The sequence below is a fragment of the Lissotriton vulgaris genome, chromosome 9, assembly GCF_964263255.1.
Source record: "Lissotriton vulgaris chromosome 9, aLisVul1.2, whole genome shotgun sequence".
NCBI classification, from domain to species: Eukaryota; Metazoa; Chordata; class Amphibia; order Caudata; family Salamandridae; genus Lissotriton; species Lissotriton vulgaris.
In genome coordinates, this window is record NC_141697.1 from 394,345,286 (window position 1) to 394,366,442 (window position 21,157).

At 39.9% G+C, this 21,157-nt stretch overlaps 1 protein-coding gene across 1 annotated transcript in view; it reads left to right on the top strand.

The window, feature by feature from the left end:
- The window catches only part of EML1 (EMAP like 1), an 899,863-nt gene that overhangs the window by 74,667 nt on the left and 804,039 nt on the right, over nt 1-21,157 (top strand). The window lies entirely within an intron of this gene.

Sequence of the window (21,157 nt, forward strand, 5' to 3'; positions counted from 1 at the left end):
ACATGGATTGTGATTGCTGCTTGAGTAGTGTTTTACCCCTCTCAAATAGTAACCCAGTTTCTTACACTGCAATTGCTTTATAAATGACCACCAGCATAGTGGCCATTTATAAATTCGGCATTAGCCAAGAAATGTTGGGTGTCCTCTAAAAATTAATTAAAAATTGCTTACATATACATACATAAAGGGGCCATCAGTCAGTTTTCTTCACCCATTGGTCTATTATTGTGCCCATTACATTTTTTATCTGCTAAAAACAACATACAACAAGGGCGAGGGTGTCAGCCAATTTCATCCATTGGTTATTAAGTGTGAGCGACAGCATTTTGACACTTCACTCTCCATCCATCGTTGTACAGATGGACACCAGCCAGACAGGCAAGGATCCCTTTCTATAAATCCTGAACTCCCCATCCTCATGGAGTTGCTTTTGGTGATGCTCCTGGGGGTGTTGCTTGTGATCTAATTGCTGATCAGACTGCAAATCTGTAGACAGCAGCAGTATGCAGCTTCGCCACAGGACATGAAGCATGTGTTCACTTTTGAGCATTGGTGAGCCTTGCAGTGCTGCCTGTCATCTAGCCTGTACATACATCATGAGCGCCACATTGCTAGCCTCTTTCTGGATGTCTGAGATGTACTGATAGAATGGGGAACGTTAATCACATGATATTAACATCTACCAATATATTGAAAGCCTAACCTATTGGTTGATTTAAATAGAAATAGAAATAGTTTATTGGAAAAAATACTCTACTCTTGTGCTTACTGCCTCTTAAGATGCCTGAATGAAAGTACAGAGACAGGCACCTTTCCAAGATGGCCACCAAATACAATCATCCTCTTCCTATATCCATTCCAAAGAGAGCTTTTCCGGAATGTACGCAGTTGCAGACTCATTAAAAAACTTGTTAAAATTCTGTTTTGAGAGTTTTTGCTCACCTTTGACCATAGCTGTTGTGTCTGCAGCTCATGGGGTTTCTGGCAGTGTTTCCAACTAGTGGAGAGATGAGTCACTGCTATTGAATTGTGTCTTTGGCCAGTGGGAGAGTTTAGGCACATAGTGCAATCCGGTAGCACTGCAGCTCTGAATGATAAATTGCACCACAAAGTATTCGGCACCAATATCATTTGTCTTGGGAAATTATTCAAATAAAATTTAAATAAGAACAGAGTTTTGGAAATAAGTTAAGATAGTTGCAGCTGTCTGGCAGAGCGTGCGGTTGGCTGCTCACCATTTTGCACAGTGAGATCTGTGTGAAATTTAGTCCTGGTCACAGAGCTTATGATGGAAAATTAAGTTTATGGTGTGGATGTCTTTTGTTTGTGTTGCACAGCTTAGTGCACGACATTTATGAACTGTTGATGTTCCCATCAAAAGCATATTATATGATTGATATCTCATCATTTGTCTAGAAACGTTATTTGTTAGTCCCATGAAGTGTTCTGCTTGTATCCATTCACTATTTCCATTTAATTAGCATACACTGTTTTGTCAACAGTTTCGAAGTTATTATTTATATTCTAAATGTAGGTGTTTTTCAGTTGTAGATTTCAAATTCTGTCAGACAGTTTTGTACAAGATTTCAGGCACTTTGGCTTTCGAAATTGCATGAGTGTTTGTTTATTTTATGATGGTGCTCCGATGGTCTGGGACTCCAATTATCAGTCTTAGCATATCCTCCTTTCACTCTTTTTGTTAATGTAATGAAAAGAGCAGTAGTAATATTTACACAAAGATGCTTCCATAGTGACAGTTGTAGCATCCTCCCCAGCCCAGGAGCATGCAAATGAACATGCCACACAAGGAGCTCTGTAACAGATGTATTTAGTCTTCAGCATTCTTCAGCATACAATCACACACACTTGTATGCATTGCGTCATGACTTAATAGCCACACCTTAACGCACCCCAGCAATGTACATAATTCCTTTTAAAGTCCTCCCAGAACCACAGGGTTCCTAGGGCTCATAATCTTAGAGTCTCTACATCTCCCCGTTTGTTAAATAATACGTACAAACATTAACATCATATTTCCTCAATGAGTTGTTGAGGCGCTCGCACTAGTCTGCCAGATTGGGTGGTATGAGGTAGTCGAAGGGTACATTGATCATTTACCAATGACATAGGCTTAGATGCTTGACCTGGACGTTCAGGCAGTGTTGCCTTACTCACTATCTCAGGAGTAGACGGGCACTGAAGCAAATGTTCAAAGTATGATGAGTTGCATGTGATAGTCTTTCTGGGACAATCTAAGGTCACCATGTGTCCTTTGGTCTTTACAACTCTCAGGGGGTCACGGCAAATGGAGATCAGTTATCTGCTTCAGTTTCTGTTTGCCAGTACCCACTCCCCTTTATCGAAGATCATTTCCTGGACTTGTCGGTGCTGATCAGCATAGGTTTTCATATTGCATTTTTGAGAAGTGTCTGTGAAACAAAACTTATCATGTTTATTGATCGGTCCGGTGTCCATTGTGGTAGTTTAGTTCCAATGGCTCTCCCAAATAGCAATGTGGTAGGACTCTCACGAGTGATGGAGTGGCAAGTTGATCGATAGGCATGAAGGGCTTGACACATGGCTTGTTTTAGGTCGATTCTCTCTATTGATGCTTGCTGAATCATTGTCTTGAGGGTGCCCATAAATCGTTCGACAACACTGTTTTCCTGATGGTTTGTTGATGAAAAATCTTCCTCTAAAGGACAACGTGAGTATTCATCAATGACTATCATGAAATGATGTCTATTTACTAGGGGCCCAAAGAAATCAACAGCCACTCTTTCCCGGGCATGCTCATGAAGGTCAGACATGGTCAATGAATGCTTCATCAATTTGAGAGATAAGCAGTTACACAAATGGTATGCTTTCAGATATTCTGAACTTGTTCATCCAGGTGGGTTACCTACACCCGATCTCTTATTTCTCTTTTGGTCACTGCAGTGCCACACTGTCCTTCATGGGTCAACTTTATAACTTGCTGCTCAGTCTCTCAGATTCTTGAGCCTCTCAATACTATGCCCTCTCGGGTGACAGATAGCTCATCCTGTACATTTAAAAATTTTTAATTCAACATTGACAGTAAAAGAGTGCTTTTCTTCCATGCTTGAGTTAAAATGAGGCCTTTGAGGATAATTATGTTCCTATCTGTGTTGGTAGCAGCAATAATCTGTTCCATGGACAGGGCTGATTTCCTGCTGGACGTTAAAAGGAAGTTGACATGCTCTTCAGTCTCTTTGGATGTCGAACTGTGGTGATGTAGTGGCACTCATGAAAAGTAATCAACAGGGTTTAGATCTTCCCTCTGCTTATGCACAATTTCCTAGTCATACTCTTGCAGCCGCAACCCCCACCTTTCAATGTGAGGGTCGTCTCATCCTTCAGGTTTCCAAAGAAAATGAGCAACACCTGGTAGTCTGTGATAATGGTGAAATGCTTTCCACACAGAAACATGAAACTCTTCACAGGCCCACACTGTAGCCAGACTCTCCTTTTCCGGCTGAGAATGGCATGTTCAGTTTCAGAAATGCTTTGACTGGCATAAACCACAATGTGTCTCTTGGCAGTCGGATATCCATTTTGTTGAGCAAGGATTGCTGCCAGCCCCACTGGGGCACATCTGCTGCGATCTCAGTATGAAATTTGGGGACAAAGTAGGCCATTTCAGTTGCGTGTTTTATTCTTTTGAAACTTTGGTCACATTCATGAGACCACTGTAATGGGACATTTGCTTTGTTAAATCTCTCAATAAGGCACTCACTGTCGCAAAGTCACGAATGTACCTTGAGCCGTAACTGACCATGCCTAAGAAGAATAGCAGCATGATTACATCTTGTGAGAGACAAGTAGATGACAGTGCTTTCATCTTATCCGGGTCAAGAGCCATTCATCCATCAGAAAATATGTGCCAAAGTTTTAAGCTTGTTCTTCTGAAACTCACACTTTGCTCCATTCATATTGAGACCTGCAACAGCAAGTAACTGATACACTTGTGTAAGAGCCTTGTCATGCTCCTTTTGTGTTGTTCTAATTACACATATGTCATCACTCTAATTAAAAGCATGTGTAATAGGTTGAATCACTCGGCATATAACATGCTGAAATATTTCCGCTGCCGACAACACTCCAAAACCTAGTCTTTTGTATCTGAACAAACCAACATGAGTTTAAAAAGTAGTAATGTTCCTACAATTCTTTTCCAGCTGGAGTTGATGGTATCCCTTGTTCAAGTCAAGGAGGGAAAAGACTTTGGCGCTGTTTGATTAGATGATCATGTCCGCTATGTGAGGACCAGGATGTTTTTCTCTCTTGAATGCTTTGTTGGCCTGGTGCATATCAACACAAATGTGCACCGCACCTCCACTGTCCTTTTTTGGCACCTCCACTATGGACGATACCTAAGGCATAGAACAGGTGGAGCATTGAATGATCTCATGCTTCAACAATGCAAAGAACAAGGGTGGTTAGGCCCCGTGGGAACAGCATTTCTAGTTCTTTCTCAACAGCTTCTTGCAAGTAAAAAGTGACTCTGTGGTGCCATTGTGCAACTTGGCGAATGTCCTCATTAATATGAAGTTGCATTTTCATTTTCTTGAGTTTTCCTAAACCATGACACAACGACGGGGACTGACTTATAATTTCTCACTAAGTACGTAGGTTGTAATTGAGCGATATCAGTCCCATGTCAGCAGTAGTGGCAACGCTGAGTAGGCATGCACTGGATGAAGTTTCTTGAAGGACATGGATCAGTACTTGCACTGATGCTGTTTTGTGTCACATGGTCGCTGTGAATGACCCTCAGCATTACAGTTGTTTAGATGCGGTCCATGTGTACATCTTTGGGCTTGATGAGGTGAGGTGAGACACAGGGGACAGGCTGTTAAACTTTTCGATGCACATGATGTTGATTGAGGCACCACTGTCTATGATGAAAGTTACTGGTTGATTATTCAATTTCTGTGTGATTTTAGGATAACGTTCAAATAAAGTTTGTTGTTTTGTTTAGTGGATTTCTTTTGAACTGTGGTCTTCTTTTCCAGCAGCTAGTCCTACATCCGGATGCCACTCTTTGGTAACTACCATTAGCGCATACCTTCCTTCTTTATCGGTACTCGAATACAATGTCAAACAGCCTTTATATGATGAGCTTGACAACGATTGATCTAGCCTTTTTCTATTGTCCTAGTTAATAGTGCTTTTTGGTTTGTGGGCATGGCAAGAATGCTTCTGGAACCATCTGACACCTATTTTGTTTCTCGCAGTGATGCATTTTATTTCTCTTTTGCTTTGCAAGCCATAATTAAGTGATTTTCATTCCACACCCTTTGCATGGCTGTCCTATGGCTGACATTTACCTTCATAGGGAAATCAAAATCTGCAACAGAAACATAACTATCATTTCTTTAAAGATGTTGATTTACTTGCATCTTGTTTTTGCTTGTGCTTGCTTTTCATGGCCATGGCCGATTCATGGTGGGCTGTTCCTGCAGTAGGGAAATCATTGGATAGCGGGAGGGTAAAAATTACTATTACCACTCCAAAGAGTGCAACAGTAGGGTAAGCGTTGAATAGCGTAGGGGTAAAAATTACTATTCCCACTCCAGTGCGTGCAACAGTAGGGAAAGCGTTGGATAGCGTAGGGGTAAAAATTACTATTCCCACTCCAGGGAGGGGAACAGTAGGGAAAGCATTGCATAGCAGGAGGGTAAAAATTACTATTCCCACTCCAAGGAGAGCAACAATAGGGAAAGTAAATACTTCATATATAATTAAAAAGAAATTAAATATTAATACCAATTACAAATTAATTAAAATTCATTACCAATTTAATATAATATAATAATTAATCAATTAAAAATCATTTAAAAAATAATTACCTAATAATACAATTTATTTACCAATAACAATTAATTAATTAACAAATGAAAAATAATTAATAATTAATTCAAACTAAATACTAATTAATAAATTAAAACATTTAATTATTTACAAATAAATTACTTCCCACCCAATTCCCCTATAAACCCACAACCAGCTACAGAAAAAAAATTAATAAAATGAACATAATTATCAATTAATCAATTAATAGAAATAATTACCAATTGTATTTTAATTAATTACCAATTAAAACTTAATTAACAATTAATTCAAAATAAATACCAATAAATACATTTAAATATTTAATTAATTATAATTAAATTACTTCCCACCCTATTCCCCTATAAACCCACAACCCGCTACAGAAAATAAATTAATACAATTAACATAATTATCAATTAATCAATTAATAAAAATGAATTACCAAAAATTAAAATGTTCCCGCTTCCATATCAGCAGCATGTCGACCTACTCATTCTTATGCTCTCATAGTCATTAGCATTTTCTCCAGTCTGTGTGTTTCTCTCAACATGCGCCTTATAAACTAATCGAATCGGAAATGCAGCCATCGATGATTCTGAGACACATGGCTTCTTCATTGGTGAACTCACAGAACTTTCAATGCTTAATGAGTGTATCAAGTATTTCAACAAACTCATCCATTGTTTCACCAACCTGCTGTAATGCTTGGTTAAAGATGTAGCTTTCATAGTCGACATTTAGCATTGGATGGCACTTGACTTCTAACAATTCTTTTATCTTTTGGTACGATTTTGCTTCATCCGGCGAGACTTTCTTTATCTCTTCTTTCATTCCATCACCTGCTAGGTTCTATAAGTATTTACTCATCTTCTTCTTCTAGTGCATCTATAAAGTCAAAAATATGGTTCAATCCATGCAGACCACCTGCCAACAATTTTCTGTTTCTTCACCGTGTCGAATGGCGGTGGTGGATTCAGTAACAGGGTAGCTGTATATTTTGCGCTCCCCTCTGCTGACGTTGTGGTGGCACATGCCATCTGGGCGACCACAATGGATGATAGCACCAACAACTACTGTAAACACAACCTGTGTGTTTCTGCTTGGACCTCCATGTCTGATCGGAGGTCATAAAGTGCTTCACTCGCTTCGTTCAATAAACTAGTTTCTGCAGTCCTAACTAGTTGTCACTTCCTTTAGCATTTGCTTTGAATGGACAATGGCTCTGTGTTATGGTGCCGCACAATATCTCTTCTTTTAGCCATACCAGCAGATTCTGGCGGGCTTTTAAAAATATGCTCTTCTGCTGGGCCTTCAACTTCTTCATGGGCCATGTAAGGGCTGGAAAGGGGTTTTACTCCACACACACTAACCACAGACTGCTAAGCATTGATTTGGGACACATGTGGCATGCACGAGCAGTTTGCTGTACCGTTGCAAACTCTCAGGGAGAGCAGTTTTGTTTCTTAAGGGCACATATACCCTACTCGTTGCCAGTTGTAGCATCCTCCCCCGCCCGGTAGCATGCAAATAAACACACCACACATGGAGCTCTGTAACAGATGTCTTTATTCTTCAGCATATGATCACACACACTTGTACACATTGCATCATGACTTAATAGCTACACCTTAACGCCTCTCAGCAGCTTACATTATTCCTGTTAATGTCTGTCCCGAACTGCGAGGATCCGAGCCCTCATAATCTTAAAGACTCTACAACAGTGAGTTATAAGTCCTCAGTGTAGTGCAGGGTGCGTGTTGTCACCTCTGCAGGCATGCAACGGCCTCTTTATGATCTAAGGACAAGGAAAGATCTTAACTGTACATACATCTTACAGACTTCCCCTGTGTGCATGCATTGTGACCGGAGATGCTCTTTTGAAGTAGTGAAGGGCTTGTCTCCAAGCAGTAATCACAAAACTGTTCCTTAATGCATTCCATGAGGCAGAATTACCATTTCTACTTCTCAGTGGGACAATTACAGAGACTAGAAGTAAAGGCAATAGGTCTAGCTGATAATTGAAAGTGCCTTGTCACTGATTGGTGAGTTTACACATAAATTGTTGTTGTTCAGCAAGTGGGTGAACGCAAGAATTAATCACTGGGTGAATTAGTAGATTGATAAGTCCATTGAAGAATGACCAAGTGCATGAATGATGAGTGCCTGGAGTGCATGGCTATATGGAGGAGTGACTGCATGGATGAAAGAATCCAGGAGTTTTCAGTTCTAAGTCAGACATATTGGCTTTGTCAATGCTTGTTTAAGTGAGCAAACAATTTCATGTTTTTTTTTAACCTTTGGGCCACTTGTCCTTTACTCCTTTGCTTGGCATTTTTAATCCCAAGGCAACATGGAGGAAGATTCCGCCCTCTTTTCTGCTGCTATATTTGTGATGGCAAACTGGATTGTCAATGCAATATGATACTTTAGTTTTTAGCTCCCTTGAGATTAAAGCAGGTATCATGGGATTATGTAGTAATAAAGCCCCGGGACCAGACGGCATTCCAGCTTACCTTTATAAATCAAACCCAACACAATGGACCCCGTGTCCTTACCGCGGTTTTGAATGCCGCTGCGAAATCCAGTTCGCCAGAGTCCTGGGCAATCACAACCATAGTGACAGTATTTAAAAAGGGTAACCATGATTGCTACAGGCCCATCTCCTTGCTGGATTCGCTGGTCAAGGTGGTGGGCCGCATGCTCCTGGAAAGATTGACTATCTGGTCAGAAGAACACGCCATCTTATCAGACATTCAGTACGGGTTTTGTCCTGGAAGGTCTACTATGGCCCAATGCCTTAATTTGCCCATGATTATAAATAAGTATACTGTTGACGCCCCGGTACAATTTATTTAGAATTCATAGAACAGTCTTCCGCATTTGTCCGCGTGAATAGGGGTAAACGTTGGCAATCCATGCTTGCTATCGGGGTAGATGACAACATTGTTTCTTTCCTGGAAAGTCTTCCCCCAGGCAACCAAGGCACAGGTCAGATTCTCCTAGGATCTTAGAGTTTCCCGCATTGTATGGTATGGTATGGTAAAAGCATTTATACCGCGCACGGTCACCAAAAGGTTTCATGGCGCTCAGGACAGATGAGGGAGAGACAGTACTGTAGAGGGCTCAGTAGGCTAGCTTGAAAAAGCGAGTTTTAAGTAGTTTACGAAAGCAATCATACTGAGGACAGAGTCTAAAGCACGAGGGAATAGAATTCCACAGGGTGGGGGCCAGGAAGGAAAAACATGAACCACCATGCTTTTTCCTTTTGTACCTAGGGATCGTCAGCAAGTTGTTAGAGGTGGATCGGAGTGCTCTAGATGGAGTATAGCGCTGGAGGCTGGAGATAATGAAGGCAGGTGCTTGGCCGATGAGGGCTTTAAACACCAAACAACTAAGTTTGAACTGACAGCGGTAGGCCACCGGGAGCCAATGCAATCTGTTCAACAAGGGTGAAATGTGTTGGTGTTTCGGGAGATGGAATACCAATCTAGCCGCCTGGTTTTACACCAGCTGTAGCCGGTAAAGATGATAGGCGGAGTACCTACGTAGAGGGAGTTGGCATAGTCAATACGTGATGTCACCAAGGCCATAATAACTAAAATAAGAGCTTCAGTGGTAAGGAACCTACGAATTTTGCAGATCCTGCGAAGGTGGAAAAAGCAGGATGATGTTACTGCATTGATTTGAAGTCTCATAGACAAATCATTTGAAATAAAGACACCAAGGCTCCTTACCGACTTGACAGGGCAGGGTGGAGGCCCTAGGGTGTGGGGCCAGAAGCTAGAATTCCAAGGATTGGCTGGCCCACCCATCAATACCAACTCCGTCTTATTAGGGTTAAGCTTCAGCTGGCTATACTGCATCCACTCTGAGATCTCCAGCATGGTTGATTGAAAGTTGGAGCAGGAAGAGGGGGATGAATCCACGGGAAAGATCAATTGAAGATCGTCCGCGTAGTTCAAAATAGTAACAGGGGCGTGACGGAGGGAGACCAAAAGGGGTTGCATATAAAGATTAAATAAAAGAGGGGACAAAGCGGAACCCTGAGGGACACCACAAACTAAAGGAGTGAGGGGGGCGGAAAAGTTGGACAAGTGAACTGCCTGGGAGCGATGGTGAAGAAAAGATCTAATTCATGCAAGGGCCATACCGTGGATGCCGGCATTGTTGACACGGTCGATCAAGATATCATGATCGACCGTGTCAAATGCGGCCGACAGGTCCAGTAAGACAAGGGCCTGGGCGATGTTCTTGTTGGCTCCCTGTCTCAGCACATCCATCACCGCTACGATGACGGTTTTGGTGGAGTGAGCTGGACGAAAGCCAGCTTGATGACTCTCCAAAAAGGAGGCGCTCTCGATGAATGAGCCGAGACAGCGGGTGACATAGGCCTCCAAGATTTTCCCCAAATAGGGGAGGAGAGAAATAGGTCGAAAATTACTCATGACAGACGGATCGGCCCCTGACTTTTTTAAAATGGGGACAACCACCGCCTACTTGAAGGATTCAGGAACAGTGCCATTAGCAAGCGATTTATTGAGTAGTGACAGCGGAGGGTCTGGACAAGCCAGAAAGATGTCCCTAAGAATTTGAGGGGGACAGAGATCATTGGGGGATCCAGAGCTCACAGAATGTAACAGTGAGATAAAATCCATCCGAGAGATGGGAGGAAAGGCCTCTAGTCGGCAAGGGTTCATAGGAGGCAGGGATGGGGGAGTGGGTGATGAAAAAGGAGGGATATTCTTTTTGATGGTAACAATTTTATCCAAAAAATATGAGTTCAAAGAATCACACAGGCCCTGGGAGGGTGAGGGTTGTGCTGTGACACGGTCTGGCAGGGTAAGCTCCTCGACTATGGAGAAAATTTCCTTAGTCTTGGACGCAGAATCAATAATTTTTTGGGAAAAATAAGAGGATTTCGCTGATAGAATAGATTTTTTATAATATTTCAATAGATCTACATATTCAGACTTGGCTTGGGGGTCGTAATTACGCCGCCAGCGACGCTCAGCTTGGCGAAGGCACAGCTTGTCAGATTTTAGTTGGTCAGTGAACTAACGCTGAGCGTCGTGAGGACGTTTACTTTTAATGATTTTATGAGGAGCTACTATATCACTTGCAGATATACACCAATGATCAAGGGAGCTGACCTGATCGATCAGCGAGCTCTGTTCCCCAGGGGCAGTAGCAGTTAGAATGGTATGAAACTCCGTAAGGTCGGCATGCTTCCAGTTACGGGCAGTGAAATTAGAAATGGGGGTCGGGCGGGCAGCCAAAACAAGCTTAATAGAGAAAGAAACAAAAAAGTGATCAGACCATGAACAGGGATACACTAAGGGAGGAGATAGCTCAAGGTTAGCTGTCCAGACTTGGTCTAAAATGTGACCCTTACAGTGAGTGGCAGTCGTGATATGCTGGCTACAATTTAAACTCACTAAAAGGTCAGTAAAATCAACAGAAGAGCTGCTCTCCCGGGAGTCAGAGGGCCAGTAATTAAAGTCACCAACAATAAGAATTTTGGCGGAGTTAATGACTGGCCCTGATACCAAGTCACCAAACTGATGAGGGAAAAGAGGCATACAGTCCGGGGGTCGATAGACCAGAATACAGACAAAAGAAAACCTGGGAGAGGAGAATTTAAACGTAAGACAATCAGTGTTGGGGTTGTGGATATAAAGTGTGGTGTAAGGCAGGAACAAAATGAATATTTTTACAGTGGAACCTTCTTAGATTCAGCACCTAACCTCAAATAGCTCCAGATAATAATTACTGCCCCACGGATTTCAGAGGGGGTTGCATTTTGGCCCCCTTTTTGTTTAACTTTTATATTAATGATCTAGACACTGCATTACAAGACACCATGGTTGATTTTCCACAAGTAGGTCACCGAGTACTCCCAATTTTATTATACGCCGATGACGCGGTCCTTATAAGTAGGACAGCCGGGGGTTACAGCCCTACTTGACTCCTTCTTACCCTTTATGTTGGATAGGGACCTATCTATTAATGATTCTAAATCCTTTGTGAAGCAGATAGGTACCCGTACAAAAAAGTATCCCCAGGTTAGTGTTGGTACAGCGAAGGTCCACCGCACAAAGGTTTTTTCATATCTGGGAGTATTAATTGATGATCATCAGGATTGGCGCCCATTGAAGAAAACAAAGAGAGGTGATTTCATACGAGCAAACACTGCTGTTTTTTTAATTTTGCTACAAAATTAGGAAAAAGACCTATAGCTTCATTGCTACAAATATATCAGGCCAAATATGTTGCACTTGGCTGCCTATGGAAGCAAAATATGGGAGCACATGGCTATGGAAGATTTGCAAGTGGCTGAGAATAGGTTTTTGAAGCGCTTATTGGACCTCAAACATGGTTGTACATGATGAACTAGGGGTCCCTTACCTGAGTGACACTTTGGCCATACGCCCGTTAATTTTCTGGTTGAAAATATGGAGTAAAGAGGATCTGTTGCTGACCCAGAGGATAATGAAAGAGTGTATGTTGTTGGATTACGCACATCACATACCATGGTTAAGATATATAAGGTCCAGTTTTGATAGACTGGGCAGACCAGATCTATACAGTAACCCGGAAACGGCATTAAAAAAGGATCTGGTATGGGTCAGGGATTCCTTTAGTAGCCTTCTGAAATTAGAGAGGGAAGAGCACGAATTGAAGAAACCCAAGGGCCATTATGATGGCTGGCGGATTGCCCCCGCCAAGCTGGCGGTGGCCACCTCCTGCCTGGCGGAGGCAATCCGCCCGCCATCCACTCTTGTTTTCCCAACCCCCATATTAGTATGGCGGGGGGACCTCGGCGGACGGAAAGACCGTCCGCCGCTTTTCCGCCCGATCGCCCTGTGGCCGGGGCGGAAAAGGAATAATATGGTGGCGGTGTCTATCAGACACCGCCAGCCATATTATGATGGGCTTTTGGCAATGCCTTTCCATGGCGGCATGCCGCCACGGAAAGGCAGGCGGACTTCACTCTGGGGGGAAGGAGAGTAGGGGGGTGCACACAGGGGGGTACCTGAGGTACCCCCTGCATCTGCATAATCAAAGTGGCAGGCACCGTGCGCTTTGATTATGCAAATGTAAAAGTGCTTTTTAAGCAGTGTGGTGGGCGGTGCTGAGAGCACCGCCCGCCACAATGCTTAACATGCAGGATGTGTCCGCCACTGTGGCAGCCACATCCTAATACCACCCCCCCCGGGACCCCTGCCCTTATGTCGGGCAGTCCCGCATACCGACATCCTAATGACACCCTAAGTGTGCAAAACTTTATAATCTTGAAAACATCACCATCTATAGAGCGTTATCTCTTAGGTCCTTTCAGCACATACAATCGTTTTTTGCTGACCAGGTTTCGCCTGAGTTTCCACAGAATTTGCTTCCATTTTTTTCTCTTTTGCCGTTCCTATGCGTTTCCTTGGAGGAAACTATTGGTGCCTCTTTTAAGGAGATTGAATTTTAGGCAGGAACACCCAGCTCTGATTTATTTACAATTGCTATCTGAAGGCTCTGTTTTATTTGTTCTTAACATTCTTAAATTGGCAGTCAAATAAAGGGCATCATATGATTAGAGGGCAGCATCCTGAAGGGCATTTTATCGATTTAGACCTCATGCAGTGACAAAATAAATGGGCTTCATTTATTAAATACAAGGTATATTTTTAGCATTGATTTTATTAGTGCTTTGTTCTCAATGGATATTTTATTTATGTATTATTAATCTGCACTTAATGAATTGGACAAACGGTTTATGATTTTTATTACTGTTGATTTTATATACATATTTGTGAACTTTTATGGTTTTACAGCTGTAAACCGAATAAACTTGTTTGACTACTCGCTTGTTGGAAACATTTGATTCTTCTACTGTTTCAGCCTTTCCCTGCAGCTCATCCTCTTGATTGACCGGAAGTACTTGGATGTTTTTTTTCTGCTCTCAAATGTTTCCATACCTTCCCCATTGTCAATTCCTGTACAATTTTGAGGAGTCTTCTTACATTGTTGCTGGAAGTAGTAGGTGCCCATTTATGCAAACTAAGAAAGTCCTGAAGCCATCGCCCAGAAGACCTACCCTTAACATTGACACATTTTTTAGCAAAGCCCATCCTTGCTCAGTGCGGTAAAATGCATACTGCTGAGGAGATGGGTTCAACCTGAGTTAATTTTACATATAGACGGCACTGTACAAAATTCCATAACTAATGGATAAATAGCGTGGTTTGTGCTGTTCGGAGAATGGTGCTATACTGGCAATGGTGCACTGGCTCGTGAAGATGACAGCAATCCTTGGAAGGCATCACAAGCTGAGTGAAAGAAATTACAGAGGGGTCTGTATGGGTGAAGTGCATGATGAAAGACGGACATTTTTGGACACTAAATGAAGCACAATGCAAAATTACAGAATTGTCCAGTCATTTGCCACTCCCTGTTACTTTGGATGTGGAACACTCATGCCGTTGCATCCACATGAAGTTACAGGTAAGAGCAACTCTGTCACTTGGAACGTGTGTAAGAATAGTGATAAGGGGAAAATGGCGGCTGCAGAAGTTGAGAAATGCGACAAAGTCATGTTAGATAAAATATTACGGTTGAAGAATTTTGGAAAATGAGATTGTTGGCCTGTTCGGCTGCGTTTTCGAATAAATTCTGAACTCTCTAAAAATTCTTAACTAAACAAGTGGTTTTGTTTGATTAAACTTACATTTTTTGGGTCAGAGCTGCACGTGATGTGAAGATTATACCTGACCTGTTTATTTCAACCAGCTGCCTAGAAAAGACACCGTTATAGGTCTTCCACCCATTACGTTTGTAAAATCTGAATGTTGCCCAGGCAGAAGCTACATCTGCAAGACCGTCTCAAACAGTAAAGGCTTCAGGTTTTGATACGATTTTTCAAGGCAAGGGCACGGCTAAGAAATTATAATTCTTTGACTAGAAAATGCACTAATTACACTCTTATGTAGATATAGATTAAAAGAAATTAACCCCACATGTTTAGTGCTTGCTGTCAGGTTTTTATTTCATGACGAAATATCTGGGGGGAAATAACGTAACACAGTAATATCAAAATACAAACATTGAAAAAAAACCATAGAGTGTGCATATACATGTATATAACATAATTATATCTAATGTATTTAAAATATTGAAGTGTGAAATAATAATATAAAAAACAGATATTTTAAAATGAATATTGTAACTTACAAATCAAATATACACATAAACAATAAAAAAAGGCATTAAAATATTCATAATGGAAATCTTAAAATTAAAATTAACAAACATATAGCAAAAACATGTATAAAATGTTCATTAAAAAATTATGAGTATGAACCCAACCAAATTAAAATGCAAATAAATAAATTAGACATTTACTTTTTAATAATTACAAAATTAAAGAAAAATATTAACAATTTTAAGTTAACAATAGTAGAGAAAGAGGTGAACTTTGGAGGGGTAAGATTTACTATTTTCACTCCAATCTGTGCAACAGTCAGGATAACGTTGGAGTTTGGAGGGGTCATATTTGGATCACTGACACAATATCGATGTCAAAAATATCGATATACAAGAATATCGAGTTAAAAATATAGAATGCCAAAATATCGACTTCTTATCTCCAAACAGGTAAGTACAAAAATATTAAATCAAAAATATCAATGTTAAAAATATAGATAGTCAAAATATCTGCTTTTTAAATTGTTAAAAGTAATTTAAAATGTATAAAATAATAAATATAGCTAACTTAAAAATACTTAAAATACTTAAATAACATTATACCTAATAGATAATTAATATAATAAAATAAAATAGTTCCCTAGAAAATGTCTCCAAATATGTTGACCATTTTTTACAACCATTTGTACAAGGATTACCTGCGTACATAAAAGACACCAGGGACTTCCTAATTAAAATCAAAAGCTATTGAATGGAAGAAAAGCTACACACTTTTGACTATGGATGTATGCAGCCTCTATACGAGCATTCCACAGAATGAGGGTATAGACGCTTGCAGACACTTTTTGAAAGGAAGATCTCTGTCGTACCTATTACATTCAGAAATGATCATAGAAATGATATCCTTATGCCTAAAAAACAACTACTTCCTGTTTAATAAAGTCATGTAAAGACAAACCCAGGGGATGGCGATGGGGACCTGCTTCGCCCCCAGATTGCTGGTTTATACCTCGGCTGGTGGGAGGAGCAGGTCGTCCGGGAGACCCCCCAATATCGAGATCACGTTGTCCTCTGGGTAAGGTACATTGATGACATCTTCTGTATCTGGGATGGTGACCAGAGCCAGGCAATAGAATTCGTACAGAAGCTCAATGACAATGCTCTTAACTTACAATTTACTTGTGAGATGAGCACCAACGCTAATACTATGTATTGCCTTTCTGCCCCCGCTGCCCCCGCTGGAAGGACTCCCGTGCTGTGAGGTTGGAGCAGTTGTGGGACCCGAGGAGGCCGTATTCACAAGCATACAAGCAGGATAATTGGCCTGACCTTCGCGCTGTGTCCTGCACTTTGCAAAACCACTTGGCAACAATTCTTTCCCCCCTGCACAACCTACCTGAGTTCATGACAGTGCATTCTGGGTCTTGCAGTCCACGAGAGACCCGAGGACCGGCAACAGGTGTGCTGACATCTTTGGGGGCGTGGCCTGTTTGAATCTCCAAATAAGTGGCAGGACGTTCATTAAGGCGAAGGACAGCATCCTGATACCTTGGGCACTGATGAAGGCGTATAAACTGCCGAAATGCATTTGCCACTCCTTGAGAATAAAGGTTTCCTCGGTTTTCCCCCACAGTGGCCTCTTCTTTCTTTCTTGTGAAGGAGGTGTGTTGGACATTTGCACACGTCAGCCAGTGACGTGTTACAGAGGCTCCTGCTCTACAAAGTGGCCCGGACATCACTGGCTTCCTGTCTATGGCAGTTTTTGTTTACCGAGTGTTCGGATGGTCTGGGCTCTCCTCGGAGTTTGGGAGGAAGCAGGCGGTCATGAGGTATTCCACCTCATGTCGGGCGGCAAGCATTGCCTTTCTGCCCCCGCTGGAAGGACTCCCGTGCTGTGAGGTTGGAGCAGTTGTGGGACCCGAGGAGGCCGTATTCACAAGCATACAAGCAGGATAATTGGCCTGACCTTCGCGCTGTGTCCTGCACTTTGCAAAACCACTTGGCAACAATTCTTTCCCCCCTGCACAACCTACCTGAGTTCATGACAGTGCATTCTGGGTCTTGCAGTCCACAAGAGACCCGAGGACCGGCAACAGGTGTGCTGACATCTTTGGGGGCGTGGCCTGTTTGAATCTCCAAATAAGTGGCAGGACGTTCATTAAGGCGAAGGACAGCATCCTGATACCTTGGGCACTGATGAAGGCGTATAAACTGCCGAAATGCATTTGCCACTCCTTGAGAATAAAGGTTTCCTCGGTTTTCCCCCACAGTGGCCTCTTCTTTCTTTCTTGTGAAGGAGGTGTGTTGGATATATATATATATATATATATATACATATACATACATAGGATTAATAATAAAATATACAATATATTTAGCATAGGATAGCGAGAGGGTTAAATTTACTATTACCACTCCAGTGAGTGCAACAGTAGAAAAAACATTGGATAGCGCAGCAGTAAACATTACTATTCCCACTCCAGTGAGTGCAACAGTAGGGAAAGCGTTGGATAGCGGAAGGGTAAGAATTACTATTCCCACTCCAGAGAGTGCAACAGTAGGGAAAGCGTTGGATAGCGTAGGGGTAAAAATTACTATTCCCACTCCAGAGAGTGCAACAGTAGGGAAAGCGTTGGATAGCGTAGGGGTAAAAATTACTATTCCGACTCCAGAGACTGCAACAGTAGTTAAAACATTGGATAGCGTAGGGATAACAATTACTATTCCCACTCCACAGAGTGCAACAGAAGGGAAAGCATTGGATAGCGTAGGCATAAAAATTGCTATTCCCACTCCAGTGAGTGCAACAGTAGGGAAAACGTTGGATAGCGGGAGGGTAAAAATTACTATTCCCACTCCAGAGAGTGCAACAGTAGGGAAAGCGTTGGATAGCAGGAGGGTAAAAATTACTATTCCCACTCCAGTGAGTGCAACAGTAGGGAAACCGTTGGATAGCGTAGAGGTTAAAATTACTATTCCCACTCTAATGAGTGCAACAGTAGAGAAAGCGTTGGATAGCGGGAGAGTAAAAATTACTATTTCCACTGCAATGAGTGCAACAGTAGGGAAAACGTTGATAGCGTAGTGGTAAAAATTACTATTCCCACTACAGAGAGTGCAACAGTAGGGAAAACCTTGGATACCGTAGGGGTGAAAATTACTATTCCCACTCCAGTGAGTGCAACAGTAGGGAAAACATTGGATAGCGTATGGGTAAAAATTACTATTCCCACTCCAGTGAGTGCAACAGTAGGAAAAGCGCTGGATAGCGTAGGGGTTAAAATTACTATTCCCACTCCAGAGAGTGCAACAGTAGGGAAAGCATTGGATACCAGGAGGGTAAAAATTACTATTCCCGCTCCAGTGAGTGCAACAGTAGGGAAAGCATTGGATAGCGTAGAGGTTAAAATTACTATTCCCACTCCAATGAGTGCAACAGTAGGGAAAGCGTTGGATAGCGGGAGAGTAAAAATTACTATTCCCACTCCAATGAGAGCAACAGTAGGGAAAACGTTGATAGCGTAGTGGTAAAAATAACTATTCCCACTCCAGAGAGTGCAACAGTAGGGAAAACGTTGGATAGCATATGGGTAAAAATTACTATTCCCACTCCAGTGAGTGCAACAGTAGGAAAAGCGTTGGATAGCGGGAGAGTAAAAATTACTATTCCCACTCCAATGAGAGCAACAGTAGGGAAAACGTTGATAGCGTAGTGGTAAAAATTACTATTCCCACTCCAGAAAGTGCAACAGTAGGGAAAACGTTGGATAGCATATGGGTAAAAATTACTATTCCCACTCCAGTGAGTGCAACAGTAGGAAAAGCGTTGGATAGCGGGAGAGTAAAAATTACTATTCCCACTCCAATGAGAGCAACAGTAGGGAAAACGTTGATAGCGTAGTGGTAAAAATTACTATTCCCACTCCAGAAAGTGCAACAGTAGGGAAAACGTTGGATAGCATATGGGTAAAAATTACTATTCCCACTCCAGTGAGTGCAACAGTAGGGAAAGCGCTGGATAGCGTAGGGGTTAAAATTACTATTCCCACTCCAGAGAGTGCAACAGTAGGGAAAGCGTTGGATAGCGTAGGGGTAAAAATTACTATTCCCACTCCAGAGTGCAACAGTAGGGAACGTATATACTTCATATATGAATGGAAATTAATTAAATATTAATACCAATTAATTTAAAAAAAAATAATTATTAGTTTTGTATAATAAATTAATTAATTTCAACAAAAATAACCAAAAAATGAATTAAAAAAGTAATTATTTATATTTAAATTACTTCCCACCCTATTCCCCTATAAACCCACAACCCACTACTGAAAGTAAATTAAAACAATTAACAGGACTAACATTTAATCAATTATTTAAAATGAATTACCATTTATATTTATATTACTTACCAATTATTAATTAATTAACAATGAATTACCAATTTTATTTTAATTAATTTTCTATTTATCAATTAATTAAAATAAAATTAATTACCAATTACATTTTAATTATTACCAATTAATAATTATTTAATAAAATTCAAAATAAATACCAATAAATAAATTAACATATTTACTTAATTTTATTTTAATTACTTTCCACCCTATTCCCCTATAAACTCACAACCCGTAATAGAAAATAAATGATTATAATTAACATAATTATCAATTAACCAATTAATTATAATCGATTACCAATTTATTTTTAATTATTTACCAATTATTAATTAATTAACAATTATTTAACAATTAATACAAATATAAACAAATTACATATTTAATTAATTATAATTAAATTACTTCCCACCCTATTCCCCTATAAACCCACATCCTGCTACAGAAAATAAATTATTATATTTAACATCATTATCAATTAATCAATTATTTAAAATGAATTACCAATAAAATTTTAATTAATTACCAATTAATAATTAAATAACACTTAATTCAAAATAAATTAACATATTTAATAATTATAATTAAATTACTTCCCACCCTATTCCCCTGTAAACTCACAACCCTCTACTGATTTTTATTACGCAAAAATAAAATACCATAAAATTAATTAATTAAAATAGATTATAAAATAAATATACACTTTTCACACATATAGTAAAATAAAAACCACTTTAAAAAATTGATATTAACTTACTTACCTATAATTCGATATTTTTGTTGTCTATATTCTATCCATTCGATATTTTGTCCATTCTATATTTTGGAATCGATATTAATGCTATTCTAGTCGATATTTTTGTAGTCTATATTATGTCCAGTCGATATTGTGTCCATTCTATATTTTGGAATCTATATTAATGTAAGTCAAAATTAAAAACTCGATATTTTGACTCTGCACCGTCATATTTACTATACCTACTCCAATATTAACAACAATAGGTAAAGTGTTGGACATTGGAGGCATTCGATTTACTATTCCCCCTCCTAAACTTCTTTAAAATGTAAATATAAATTGAACAAAACTATATAAACCTATTTAAAATAAACATATATATCTATTGAAGATAAATAAATTGATTCAAAAATACAAATTTAACAAAAAAGAATTTGAAAAAATGTAAAGTATTATTAGTCAATACACCTCTCTGAAATAAAAATTAACAAACAATTGAAGTTTCTAAAAACAATGAAACATTATTAATATGAACTTAATTATTAAGTAAAATGATGACATTTCTAAATATAAAATGCATTTACAAAATTTTTATTAAAAGAACTTATCAACCCATTCACGATTAAAACACCTGATTACCATAACAATTACTTGATTAAATACTTTTTACAATAATCAATCCATAATTTAAATAACAGAAAAATAATAAAAAATAAAAACAATAATTTATATTTTAAATAACTTTCCTCCTCTGGCCCCTACTATCACAACAACCCACTATTGAATTTAAATGTACAGATTACGTTTAAAAAAGTGACATTTCACATAAAACATTTCAAATGTAACTAAAACAATTTAAAATATAATACTCAGAAGTTATAATAATACAATAACTAATATATATCAAGCTAATTACAAAAATTATATTTTAGACAACTATATTTAGGAATACAATAGTATATACTATGATATTTTAAAA